The sequence below is a fragment of the Thermobia domestica genome, chromosome 4 (genome assembly GCF_964235325.1).
Source record: "Thermobia domestica chromosome 4, izTheDome1.hap1.1, whole genome shotgun sequence".
In the NCBI taxonomy this organism is placed as follows: domain Eukaryota; kingdom Metazoa; phylum Arthropoda; class Insecta; order Zygentoma; family Lepismatidae; genus Thermobia; species Thermobia domestica.
In genome coordinates this window covers 177361837-177374689 of record NC_137457.1, presented here as the reverse complement: position 1 = coordinate 177374689, position 12853 = coordinate 177361837, and the positions used below count along the sequence as shown (strand labels likewise).

The 12853-nt window shown below is 37.7% G+C and overlaps 1 protein-coding gene across 1 annotated transcript in view; it reads left to right on the top strand.

The window, feature by feature from the left end:
* The window catches only part of LOC145683407 (hemolymph lipopolysaccharide-binding protein-like), a 258619-nt gene that overhangs the window by 75118 nt on the left and 170648 nt on the right, over positions 1 to 12853 (top strand). The gene's annotated exons all lie outside the window — the stretch shown is intronic.

The window sequence follows — 12853 nt, the reverse complement described above, 5'->3', positions numbered from 1 at the left end:
TTTAGATTTAATACGTACCTTCTTCCTCTTTGTATGTTATTGATGATAATGGCTCAGGATACCCGATCTGGAAAGAGATAGGAGAGAGGATTACTCCAGTCGTGTTAAAAAAAGAAAGAAAAAAAGGGTTTACGCAAAACTCCCTGCTAATTTTAAACTAATAGTAAATAAATAAACAAATTAAGACATGACATAATGGTAATAATACTATTAGTAGTTAAGTCTAATAGAAAAAGACAATTATCCCCTATAAGTCACACTTCATTTACGATGGCCATATAATTATCGTTTTCTCTTTCGTAGAGAGGTCAGACTGTAGAAGGTCAGTCCCAGGACAAGATTGTAAGTTAAAAACTTCCATCACTTAGCTGTACGCCCCATGCCGCTCTTCACTCGCATCTCTCAGCGGAAATATTTTGCAAAATCCTTTGTGGCTCAAATTCTATCTAGCATTAATCGACAACTGCCCCCGGACTTGGTATATGTCCATTTATCCGTAGATTTTCTGGAAGCCCTAGAAGTTATCTGCCTTAGCCTAATATACCGACAATTGTCCCCCAAAACCCTTGCGGATACGGTTAATAATTTAACGGATCAAACAATAGCCTATCTTCGGTATGTCCAACATCGCTCGATGGATACAGGAACACTGTTCTTGTTGTCTCTCTCCGGAAACGGATATTCCTACGGGTTCCAATTCTGGAGATCGACGCTGCCATATCACCACTAATAGGAGTAGTGTCATTCCCCTACGAGTATGGACGTACATAACCCTATGGGAAAGAACACTCTGGAACAAGCTATTTGCATTCATCCCCTCCCGACAAGCTTCCAAGATATTTCCACCCTTTTTCCGATACTATTTACGGCGCTATCTTGCATTTCGATATTGTCAGATAGGAAATCTCCTCCTTTTCAAGGGATGGTTGAAACTTTTTGGTTTAAAAACCACACGTTGGATGAGAAGTGTCTACGCTACGTATGGTTTCGCTTTCCGCATTTTCCTGGTAATGGGCACAAGCGACTCAACCCTCCACTTGCGAGTTGCCTCCAGACCCGTCACCTGGAATGAGGTTTTGGAAGAGGAATACTGACAATGCTAACCTATAAGCCCCCCTAACATTACCCCCTAGTTATAAAGAAACGTTATGTAGTCCTCTGTAAGAAACATGTACTCTGGTATAGCAAATGTAACTGCATCCCTGACTATTAGATTTTGTATCTGTTATTACCATAGGCCATTAGGGCATAAGCTAACACACTAACCATAGGGTCAGTATGTTAACTATTCAGTCTCCATCTTGATAACAGAACCACTTATGGAAAAATAAACCTAAAATAAAGGGATATAATCCCTAAGTGCGCTAAAATGCTCTAATCAGTTGGTAATGTCTGTATTTTGCCAATATACGTAAATGTCAATGTATGTAGCGTAATGCAAACCACACAGGATGAGCGAAACTAAATCGAGGTCGCAATAGCAATCAAACTGAGTAAAAGTTTAGAAAAACACATGTACATACTGTGATTACCCTGTATAGGATAGATCTATACAGTAAGTTTGTAATATATTACATTTATTGCATTTTCAAGGTAGAAAGCAATACCTAATAATGTGAGATTCAGTCTCCGATAACATTAGAATGAGTTTTTAATATAAAATGCGTATAGACGCACTTACAACATTTATTAAGCATTAAGCAACTGTTTTCATCGGTAGTTGTTAGTTATTCAAGTTCTTTTACATACGTGATTTAATCATTTAGTATCCAATCGCTTCTATGTTACAACTAAATATAGTACCAGATATGTAATGGAGTACTCAAATACTTTCAAAGTTAGATTTTCCTTACAGGTCATAAAATATACACTTGATTTTGGAAAGTAGAGTAAAGCCTATGATTTATGTAGTATAACTGGTATATTGAAACAACATAAGAAATTTTGTTCACAAACTGTAAGGCACAACCCCGCAATAATTAAAAAAAAATTTAAGGTAACACAATCGAGTGTACTAGTCTAGGTCATTGCATGTTTTTCCCATTTGGTTTATACTATAACCAATAAAAACTACTCTTGTAATTTTATCGTCCATCTCAATCAAACGTTAAAGCGCTTCACGCTACTTTGTTTGAGTGTATTTAATATTAAAATTTCTTTCGTTTATAGTTGAATAAAATTAGTAGCCTGAGACTAGCACATTTAACACGTATAACTATAATTGTACTCAGTACAGTAAATACAATTGTAATTAATCAGTGGACTCACAAAATCTTAATTTTCTTTATAATATTAGAAGTTGTACTCATAGTCGGTTCAAAGTCATGCTTAATAATATGGTTAGGAAGTGGTTTTAAAAAAAATATATATATAGTATTGTGAGTACACACGAAACCTTTTGATAATTATAAGCTAGAAGGATTCCAAGATTGTAAGGTTTCATCTTACATATTTTAATCTACTATTTTGTTAATGGAATTGAGTAACATTTAACCGTACTATAGTTAGTTAAGACACATGAAATCTTACAATCACGCTCTCTGGCAGTTTAGTCGGGCATAACCTCCAAATCCCTCAAGAAAGTTTTGTTTTTAGTTTCCTAGCGCCTGACGTAAGGCCAGTTCTATATTAACCCTTTAACTCTCAGCAACTTGCCTTGGACAACCGTTTCTGTAATTGAATATAAATGCCAGAAAGATAACTTTCTACATTTTTTTGTTTCTTTCCTTAAAGAGGTCGGCGGATAACTGTTACACAGTTGTGCCTCGAAGTCCTAAGCCGGACTCAAATTATGGGGCGAGACGCCCGCGCTTTTCAAATTGTGTGTGCAGTAAGGAAAAGAGAGATAAGGAGAACGGAGTCAGTTGAGGGTTAGATTGAATTAGCGACCTGATGCCTCATTGACACTAACCCACACGCATGTATTAGTGGTATGACCCTGGCTCTGATTTACTCAGATCACAGTGCCGGGTCCTAGATGCAATAGTTAGGGAATACCACGAAAGCAATAAATACATGAAATCTATTATGTAGTTAGAGCTAGGTGTAAAATAAAAACTGTAAAAATAAATGTAAAATAGGAATTTCAATCCCGGCGTGATAGAGAAAAATCATAGAAATTCTAGAAGTCTTAACCACTATTGAGCATGCGCGTGAAGAAATCTCTCCCAAGCTCGATGAGGCTCGTGACGTCGCAGAAATGCAGAAAGAACTGGCAGAAATGCGTGGGACGAAACGCCTTTATAAACGAGGCCTGTTCGCCGCTCCGGTTGATTCTACAGTAGACCGACGTCGAGTGTGAGTTCCATCGTCCCGGCCGCTTTATATAACATCAGGTATGTGATTATTTTTTCTAAGTTCCCCCTTCAACTCGGGATGAGCACGTCGAGAATGTTTAGTGACGAATACGAAGTCCCTTCAAATTGAGACCAAATTCCCTCTTCAAGAATTAACATTTTCCCCTTCGGCCAATGCAAGTTGCGATGTACGAAGTTCATATTTCACTATTTTCAATAAATCGCGGTTTAGCATAAAAAACCTTCTAGCACCCATTAGGTATCATAGGGGTTGTGCTCCCACTCAGATGATGTAGTAAAACTTCCAAGTTGTAATTCCAAGTAACCGATTCTGTAAAAGTCATCTGTATTCTTATTTTTATTTTTTTTATAAATAAAATGTAAAGCGGAATGGTCTCTTTGATTTAGTCAAGCTATCCCACCTATTTAGATTCAACTCACAGTCTTCATATGTTACCTGGGTTTCGATTTCCAGTACCAAGCTCTACCACTGTTAGTGCACTTTCTCATTAGCTTCGAACCAGTAAGCCAAAGACGTTTTTCGAGACCGGGGCTAAAAGGGAGTTGGACTCCGAACCAACTTTGTAATACTGGGTGAACCAATTACGATATCACAAAAGAAAGTGTACACAATTGCTACGCCAATCTCAGAACAACAAAACATCATATAACAGTTTTATGGTGGAGGCGCCGGGTAAGAGGGTTTTCGAAGCTAGCGAAATTTCAGAGCCACTGTCTATAAGAACTTGCGCCCAGCGGTCTCCTATTTTTATCTTGACTGTACAAAGCTGCGCCTGCCCATGGCCAAGGTCATAGGTATTTTGGTGATTGTTCCTATACGTTTTGTAACCCGGTTCTGCTACTACTTCGTCTGAGTAACAAGAACTAACCTGTACAAATCCCGGTTGGTGTTGTTCTTTAATGCTTGACCAGTCCAAGCGGTCATTTTCCCATATTACGTCATGGCTAATTCTCTGACTAACTAATCTTTGCGCTGTGTGAAATTTTCTAAGATATTGTAGGCACTGTTCGAGATTATCGCAATCATCCACTTCAAGCATCAGCTTATTGAGGATGTCTGGCAACAAACTCATTCTAAGTTTACTCATCAATTCACTTTCATTAACCCAACCTCGTAAGAATTTCAAATCCTTTATTAACTTATAAATGAATGCTAAAGTACTTTCATTAGGTTGTTGTTTTCTTGTATCAACGTCATATTCTAATCTTGCAGTATACTCAATACTAGGGAAAGCATTTTTAAATTTTTCCTTCATCTCGCTATAGTTTAAAGGTAAAACGTTTTCTAGGTCTACTAAATAGAAGGAGAAAGCTTCCCCTTTTAGACAGTAAGGAAGATAATTTACTATTTCTAGGGTTGACCATTCGTATATGCTAGCCACTAATTCATATTCTTGCAGGAAAAGTTCCACACACTCATGTCTATTACCAGAAAAGGAGGGAATTTCAACATTTGGATAAATCTTAAAGGCTTGTGGTTTAGCACCAATAGTAGAATTTTGATTGTCACCCTCGGGAGGAGGGTTGCTAACTTTGCCTGTTACTACTGTATCCGTAAATTTAGGTTTCTCGAAACTATATGGTATAGATGGCTCGGTAACCGGACTAGTTTTTATTTCTTGCTCAGATTTTAAATTTATGTGAGGCTTATCCTCAGGATCTACTTTTAAAAAGGACGAAAAATTTGATTTTTGCTTATCAGAGGTCTTATCTTCATTTGATGAATGTGAAACGGGCTCATCTTTCAGATCTAAGGACCTGTCTAAAGAAGCCGAGGTGTTGAAATTTTCAGAGACGGACCTATAGTCGGTATCAGTTACGCTTCTATTTTCTAACTCGGAGGTTTGTTCTGAACTAAATTCTGCTGTATAAGTTCTATCTTGTTCGCTAAATACTGATTTTTCTGTCTTTTTCCCTTCGCTAAACTCTAATTTCTCCACTGGGGTCGTGGGTGTAATTACGCTACTAGGTGGGGAAACAAACACTATCTGTAAGGGATCTAACTTTTCCTCTTGTTGGTACTTTTTCATTTCTTTAGTCGCAGGTTATTCACCAGTTTCATTATAGGAACTAAATTTAGAACTAGCACTAGCTGAAGGTTGTAAACCAGTATTCTTAACACTATCAGTTTGTTTGTTAGATTCACTTTGGGTTGGAGAGGTTGAGGGATCGTTTCTATTTTCTACTTCATCTAAACAAATTACTGACTCACCAAATTCCGCGTAATCAAAGATTTTATCAATGTTTTCGTTTATTCTACTCTCAGACCAGGAATCGTTATCCTCTTCTTCTTCTTTCTCAATTTGCTTCTGGTGGTCGGAGCAAACTGAGGGAAAAGCATCATTACTTTTCTTCTCTTCGCCTAACCTCCTCTCAATTGGAGCAGGGGCGACGAGGTCATTTCTCTGGTCAGCGTACTCTGTGGGAGGGTCTTGGTTCGCCATATCCCAGTGGTCATATCGGAGTTCTTCTTCGGAGTTCCATGAAGGTTTTGACTCATCCTCCAGGGATGACTCAGGAGAAGACTCCGGGTTGTCGTCTTCTAATTTCGATATTCCTTCGTTTTGTAATTGCTGTAGTTCGTAACCTAACCAATCGTCTTTCAACGATTCCCCCATCTGAGTCAGCACTACTAATATCTCCGTTTGACCACCTAACTTTACTAACTACACTGAGTATGTTATCTATACTGTCTAAATATTGCAGTTTCTCTTGGAGGGTAATTCTGTCTTCAAACATGACGGGGTTGGTTTGAGTAGCAGTTGTCCGAAGAACCTTAAGTTCACGGTCTGTGTCAATCCGTATCATTTTAGGAAACTTATATTCGGTCTGAACACTAATATCTTTCTTTTGAAAATCGTCGGTCTGTATTTCCATATCAAAATTTCCAACTACATTTTCCTCAGGTAATAACTCTTCAAAGGGGGCTGAGGGGTCAGCTTGAAATAAAATACCTAACTTCTCGTCGTCGTCATCGTGGCGTCGAACAACTGTGACCTGTACTTTCTTGTTCCGAAGTTGTCTAGTTAAGGGTCGAATTAAGTTTCCTACTGCCGGGGACAGTTCTGTTTGTAATGAATGCTTAATCTGGTCTATTAATGCTTCATCGTTAGGTTGTGTCAGAGAGCGCAAATCATTTTCGTTATTCTCGTCAGGGTTCTCAATTTTCGTTTCCCTTGGTTCGGTTCCTATATTTGCATAAATTGGCTCTTTATTCGTGAAAGCCTTGGGTTCGAAACCAATATTTTCGTAAATTGGCTCTTTACTCATTGAAATTCGTGATTCAGTATCTAAGTTAGCATACATAGTTCTAGGACCGATCTCAGCATAAACAGTTTCATCACTACTACCAGCATAAAAAGATTGAAAGGTCGGTCTTTGCATTTCTAACGGCGTTCTAAGATCTGACAGTTCGTATTTTATAGGAAAATATAACGCTACTGGGCTATCTGGTCCTTTTGATACACCAATATCTTTATTTTCTGCACTTAACACTAAGTCACTTAGTCTATTTTCCTTATCAGCTAACTTATTATTATCTAAGGGACTTTGGTTCGAGGGGACATCAGGTATTACACCTGTTGCTGTTTCTATCTCAATTGTTGCCTGAGGCCATTCCTGACCTGCAGTTATTAGTTCGGCTATCTCTAGTTCATCCTTTAAATTTACTTCATTCACTAGAGTTTTCGGATCTACCCCCGGTGGGGCCTCATCAGTGTCTGAACTTACATATATCGTATTAGGAGCTGGCGTTGGTTTTTCACTTGAACCAGCACTTTGTATTTCTATATCATTTCTAGTCGGGATAGGGCTAGACGCGGCCAGCGGTGTTAGATCGCAGCCACTCGCCGGAGCGTCTGGAGTTTGCGGACTAGCGGTCGTTGGTGCACGATATCTTGGCTGACTCCACGTATCCAAGTATCTCGGTAATGGATTCTTTTTCCAACGGCCAAATTCAGGAGGAGAATGCCCGTGGACTTTTATTTTATTGTACTCAATACAATAATAATTATTCCACCGATCTAAAATATAACGGTGCTTGCCCGTGGGCGTCTTAGGACAATGAGATTGCCCTAAATCTAATAGCTTTTCTTTTATTTTCTGCGCGAAACTCATTTTTGATAAATGAAACTGTTTTTCACAAGTCAGTGGCCTCTTAAACCAGGGCAGTGGGTAATCAACCTATTTCCTCTGATATAATAAGAATTTAATCACTGATAGCTACTTCCCTCGGAAATGCTACGTCAAAATTTCTTACGTATTATGCGACTTATTATTATTTCAGTATCTTCATTTAACTTCCTTTGAACTTGAAATACTCAACTTCCCTTTCTTTATAAATGTTGCTTTACTTTTTAGAACGGGAAACGGAAAGTGAGTAGACAGCTGTTTATAACAGATAATGCTTATTTGTTCACTTATGATGATTTTACTTTTTACTTCTATTCTTTAACTTGTTTTCTTTTTTTTAACTTCATTTTTTAAAACTGTCTTGTTTTTAAATTCACAAGGGGGACTTCGATCATCCAACCATTGGTTCATGTACCTGCATTTTGATTTTAGGTATTGCATTTGCATAAAGGTGAGTTTTAGGCCATTATTCCCAGGCAACCGTCGGGCTTGCACCCCTATTACAGAGGGGCCCTGCTGGGCCTAAAGAATAAGATACCTGTGACCCCCAAGCGTTGCATGGGAAAGGATTTTAGACACTTATCGCCGGACAGACTAGTCGAACTTTCATCCCGTAAAACGGGCGGTTCTGCTGTCTAGAGATAAAACTGCCTGTGATCCTTCCCAAATAAGTGGTAAGGGTATTAGCCACTTATCGCCGGACAAACTAGTCGAACTTTCATCCCGTAAAACGGGAGGTTCTGTTGACCAGAGATAAAACTGACTGTGACCCTACCAAAGCGAGCAGAAGCATAAGCAGACTTAGGGTTTTGCAAGTACATGAGACAAAAGCTGAATTCTGTCTTAACACTCGCGTCCCGATTGCTTTTCATTTCCATTACTACACCAAAAAACGTCGTGAGGTAAACTGAGTCTTGCTCTGCGGAACCTAGCAACTATTCCGCTGACTTATAACCACATAAAGCGAGAGAAGTTGAGAATAAAAATTTTTCGTCGCCACTTCACTACATGTGAAACGCACTATTTAGAGCAGAAAAAATTATATTTGTATATCAGAGTCATAGGCTGAACACCGCCTAGGCTAAGTACGCAACTGAACTTTACTGACTTTACATAGTACCGATACACCACTTGGATAGTCAAAAGAAAAACTTTCGGGTACACTTTTCACTTTTTATCTATTGAAAGCTCTTCGGTAAAAAAATCACTCCCGATTTGCTAAAATCGCGTTTTAGGACAACTGAGATAGTTGGTTCCCCTATAAAGTGAATGAGCACCAGAGATTTGTTTAGAGATTCAAGAACACACAGTTCGTTACCCGGCGAACAACGAACACCATAAAACTGTTATATGATGTTTTGTTGTTCTGAGATTGGCGTAGCAATTGTGTACACTTTCTTTTGTGATATCGTAATTGGTTCACCCAGTATTACAAAGTTGGTTCGGAGTCCAACTCCCTTTTAGCCTCGGTCTCGAAAAACGTCTTTGGCTTACTGGTTCGAAGCTAATGAGAAAGTGCACTAACAGTGGTAGAGCTTGGTACTGGAAATCGAAACCCAGGTAACATATGAAGACTGTGAGTTGAATCTAAATTGGTGGGATAGCTTGACTAAATCAAAGAGACCATTCCACTTTACATTTTATTTATAAAAAAATAAAAATAAGAATACAGATGACTTTTACAGAATCGGTTACTTGGAATTACAACTTGGAAGTTTTGCTACATCATCTAAGTGGGAGCACAACCCCTATGATACCTAATGGGTGCTAGAAGGTTTTTTATGCTAAACCGCGATTTATTGAAAATAGTGAAATATGAACTTCGTACATCGCAACTTGCATTGGCCGAAGGGGAAAATGTTAATTCTTGAAGAGGGAATTTGGTCTCAATTTGAAGGGACTTCGTATTCGTCACTAAACATTCTCGACGTGCTCATCCCGAGTTGAAGGGGGAACTTAGAAAAAATAATCACATACCTGATGTCATATAAAGCGGCCGGGACGATGGAACTCACACACTCGACGTCGGTCTACTGTAGAATCAAAAGGAGCGGCGAACAGGCCTCGTTTATAAAGGCGTTTCGTCCCACGCATTTCTGCCAGTTCTGACGTAGCTCGAAGGCGACGTCACGAGCCTCATCGAGCTTGGGAGAGACTTCTTCACGCGCATGCTCAATAGTGGTTAAGACTTCTAGTTTTTCTATGATTTTTCTCTATCACGCCGGGATTGAAATTCCTATTTTACATTTATTTTTACAGTTTTTATTTTACACCTAGCTCTAATTACATAATAGATTTCATGTATTTATTGCTTTCGTGGTATTCCCTAACTTTTGCATCTAGGACCCGGCACTGTGATCTGAGTAAATCAGAGCCAGGGTCATACCACTAATACATGCGTGTGGGTTGGTGTCAATGAGGCATCAGGTCGCTAATTCAATCTAACCCTCAACTGACTCCGTTCTCCCTATCTCTCTTTTCCTTACTGCACACACAATTTGAAAAGCGCGGGCGTCTCGCCCCATAATTTGAGTCCGGCTTAGGACTTCGAGGCACAACTGTGTAACAGTTATCCGCCGACCTCGGTAAAAAAAGAAACAAAAAAAATGTCGAAATTTATCTTTCTGGCATTTATATTCAATTACAGAAACGGTTGTCCAAGGCAAGTTGCTGAGAGTTAAAGGGTTAATATAGAACTGGCCTTACGTCAGGCGCTAGGAAACTAAAAACAAAACTTTCTTGAGGGATTTGGAGGTTATGCCCGACTAAACTGCAAGAGAGCGTGATTGTAAGATTTCATGTGTCTTAACTAACTATAGTACGTTTAAATGTTACTCAATTCCATTAACAAAATAGTAGATTAAAATATGTAAGATGAAACCTTACAATCTTGGAATCCTTCTAGCTTATAATTATCAAAAGGTTTCGTGTGAACTCACAATAGTATATATATATATTTTTTTAAACCACTTCCTAACCATATTATTAAGCATGACTTTGAACCGACTATGAGTACAACTTCTAATATTATAAAGAAAATTAAGATTTTGTGAGTCCACTGATTAATTACAATTGTATTTACTGTACTGAGTACAATTATAGTTATACGTGTTAAATGTGCTAGTCTCAGGCTACTAATTTTATTCAACTATAAATGAAAGAAATTTTAACATTAAATACACTCAAACAAAGTAGCGTGAAGCGCTTTAACGTTTGATTGAGATGGACGATAAAATTACAAGAGTAGTTTTTATTGGTTATAGTATAAACCAAATGGGAAAAACATGCAATGACCTAGACTAGTACACTCGACTGTGTTACCTTAAAAATTTTTTTTTAAATTATTGCGGGGTTGTGCCTTACAGTTTGTGAACATAATTTCTTATGTTGTTTCAATTAACCAGTTATACTACATAAATCATAGTCTATACTCTACTTTCCAAAATCAAGTGTATATTTTATGATCTGTAAGGAAAATCTAACTTTGAAAGTATTTGAGTACTCCATTACATATCTGGTACTATATTTAGTTGTAACATAGAAGCGATTGCATACTAAATGATTAAATCACGTATGTAAAAGAACTTGAATAATTAATTATTAGGTATTGCTTTCTACCTTGAAAATGCAATAAATGTAATATATTACAAACTTACTGTATAGATCTATCCTATGCAGGGTAATCATAGTATGTACATGTGTTTTTCTAAACTTTTACTCAGTTTGATTGCTATTGCGACCTCGATTTAGTTTCGCTCATCCTGTGGGGTATGCATTACGCTACACACATTGACATTTACGTATATTGGCAATATACAGACATTACCAACTGATTAGAGCATTTTAGCGCACTTAGGGATTTATATCCCATTATTTTAGGTTTATTTTTCCATAAGTGGTTCTGTTGTCAAGAGGGAGACTGAATAGTTAACATACTGACCCTATGGTTAGTGTGTTAGCTTATGCCCTAATGGCCTATGGTAATAACAGATACAAAATCTAATAGTCAGGGATGCAGTTACATTTGCTATACCAGAGTACATGTTTCTTACAGGGGACTACCTAACGTTTCTTTATAACTAGGGGGGAATGTTAGGGGGGTTTATAGGTTAGTATTGTTAGTATTCCTCTTCTTAATATTATTAACAATAGTAATTGCGGATTTTAAGTTTTTTTTTTAACTATACACACCGAAATCGAGAGGGATTTCTTTGCGGTTACAAAGGAAATTTTACGAAGTCAAGTTACATCATGTTTCATCATGTTAGTGGATCTTGTTGATTTATAGGATAGATTTTAAACGCAAAAGTTAACCACAACATAAGCTACGGTTGATATGTTTTTAAAACACACCGGAAGTATGTTCCGTTCTTTCTTTTAATTCTACTAACCTTGACTGATAACAGGCCTCGATTTCCGTTGTGGTGAACTTTTCTGTTTTTTTTTAATCTTTAATACATAGTGTAAGGGATTTAGTTATGCAGAGAATAATTCTATATGATGACGTCACGGTGAACTGTTGTTGAGCAACAGTTAACTACAATGTGCAATGGATAATTTAATAAATTAGTTCCTAGTCTTTTTCGCTTCGGTGTTTGCCAAAAGATTGCTATACCGAGGGTTCCAAAACTTACGGTCTTTAACATGGTGGAACGAAAATGTGTAAACTCGATTACCATATTCACATATGGACTTCTTTAAATGTCTAAATCAAACGTGTGCTTTTACCTGACCAGACAATAGAGATTAAATTTTTACAGTTAGACAATAATTTTCCATGGCTTTTGGTACATTAGATTTCGGTTATTATAATGAAATTGAGTTATTTCATATATTGAGAAAGTTTTTTTGTCTCTTGACGTTGCTTACAATCTTCTTATGATTTGTCACAACGCTGATTTGAAAGAGTTTCTTTTTTTTATTCCTTTAAGTCTTATCACTTGTCCAAATTGTACTGGGTACGAGAAGAGTTTTTCACCTGTAAGCAATGAACTGATGTAGGTAAATGGGAGTCTGTCCTTAGATAAACGAGATTTCCTTGTCACTGCAGAAGTTTATAAATTTTGTGGCACAGAGAAAGTTGTATATCCGGATGGAAGTTCAGATTTTAGATAACTGTTGTCCACTAATAAACAGTGATGGATCGAAAAATAACAATAACCGATTTCCATATCGTCCCTCTGGATCAGCCCTGGATGGGGCCGACGGGCTGCAATCTGGATCCTTGGGTACCTCCAGATCCCAGGGGGGGCCTTACTCTAGACATCACACTGGGTAGGCAATGGATATAGATCTGCAATCAAAGAGGCTATTAGACTACATAATCATTAATGCGTTACATAATAACCTTGGCTTATTCGAAGCATTTGTTTATATAAGAAGTCCACTGAATCCTTCTTGTAATT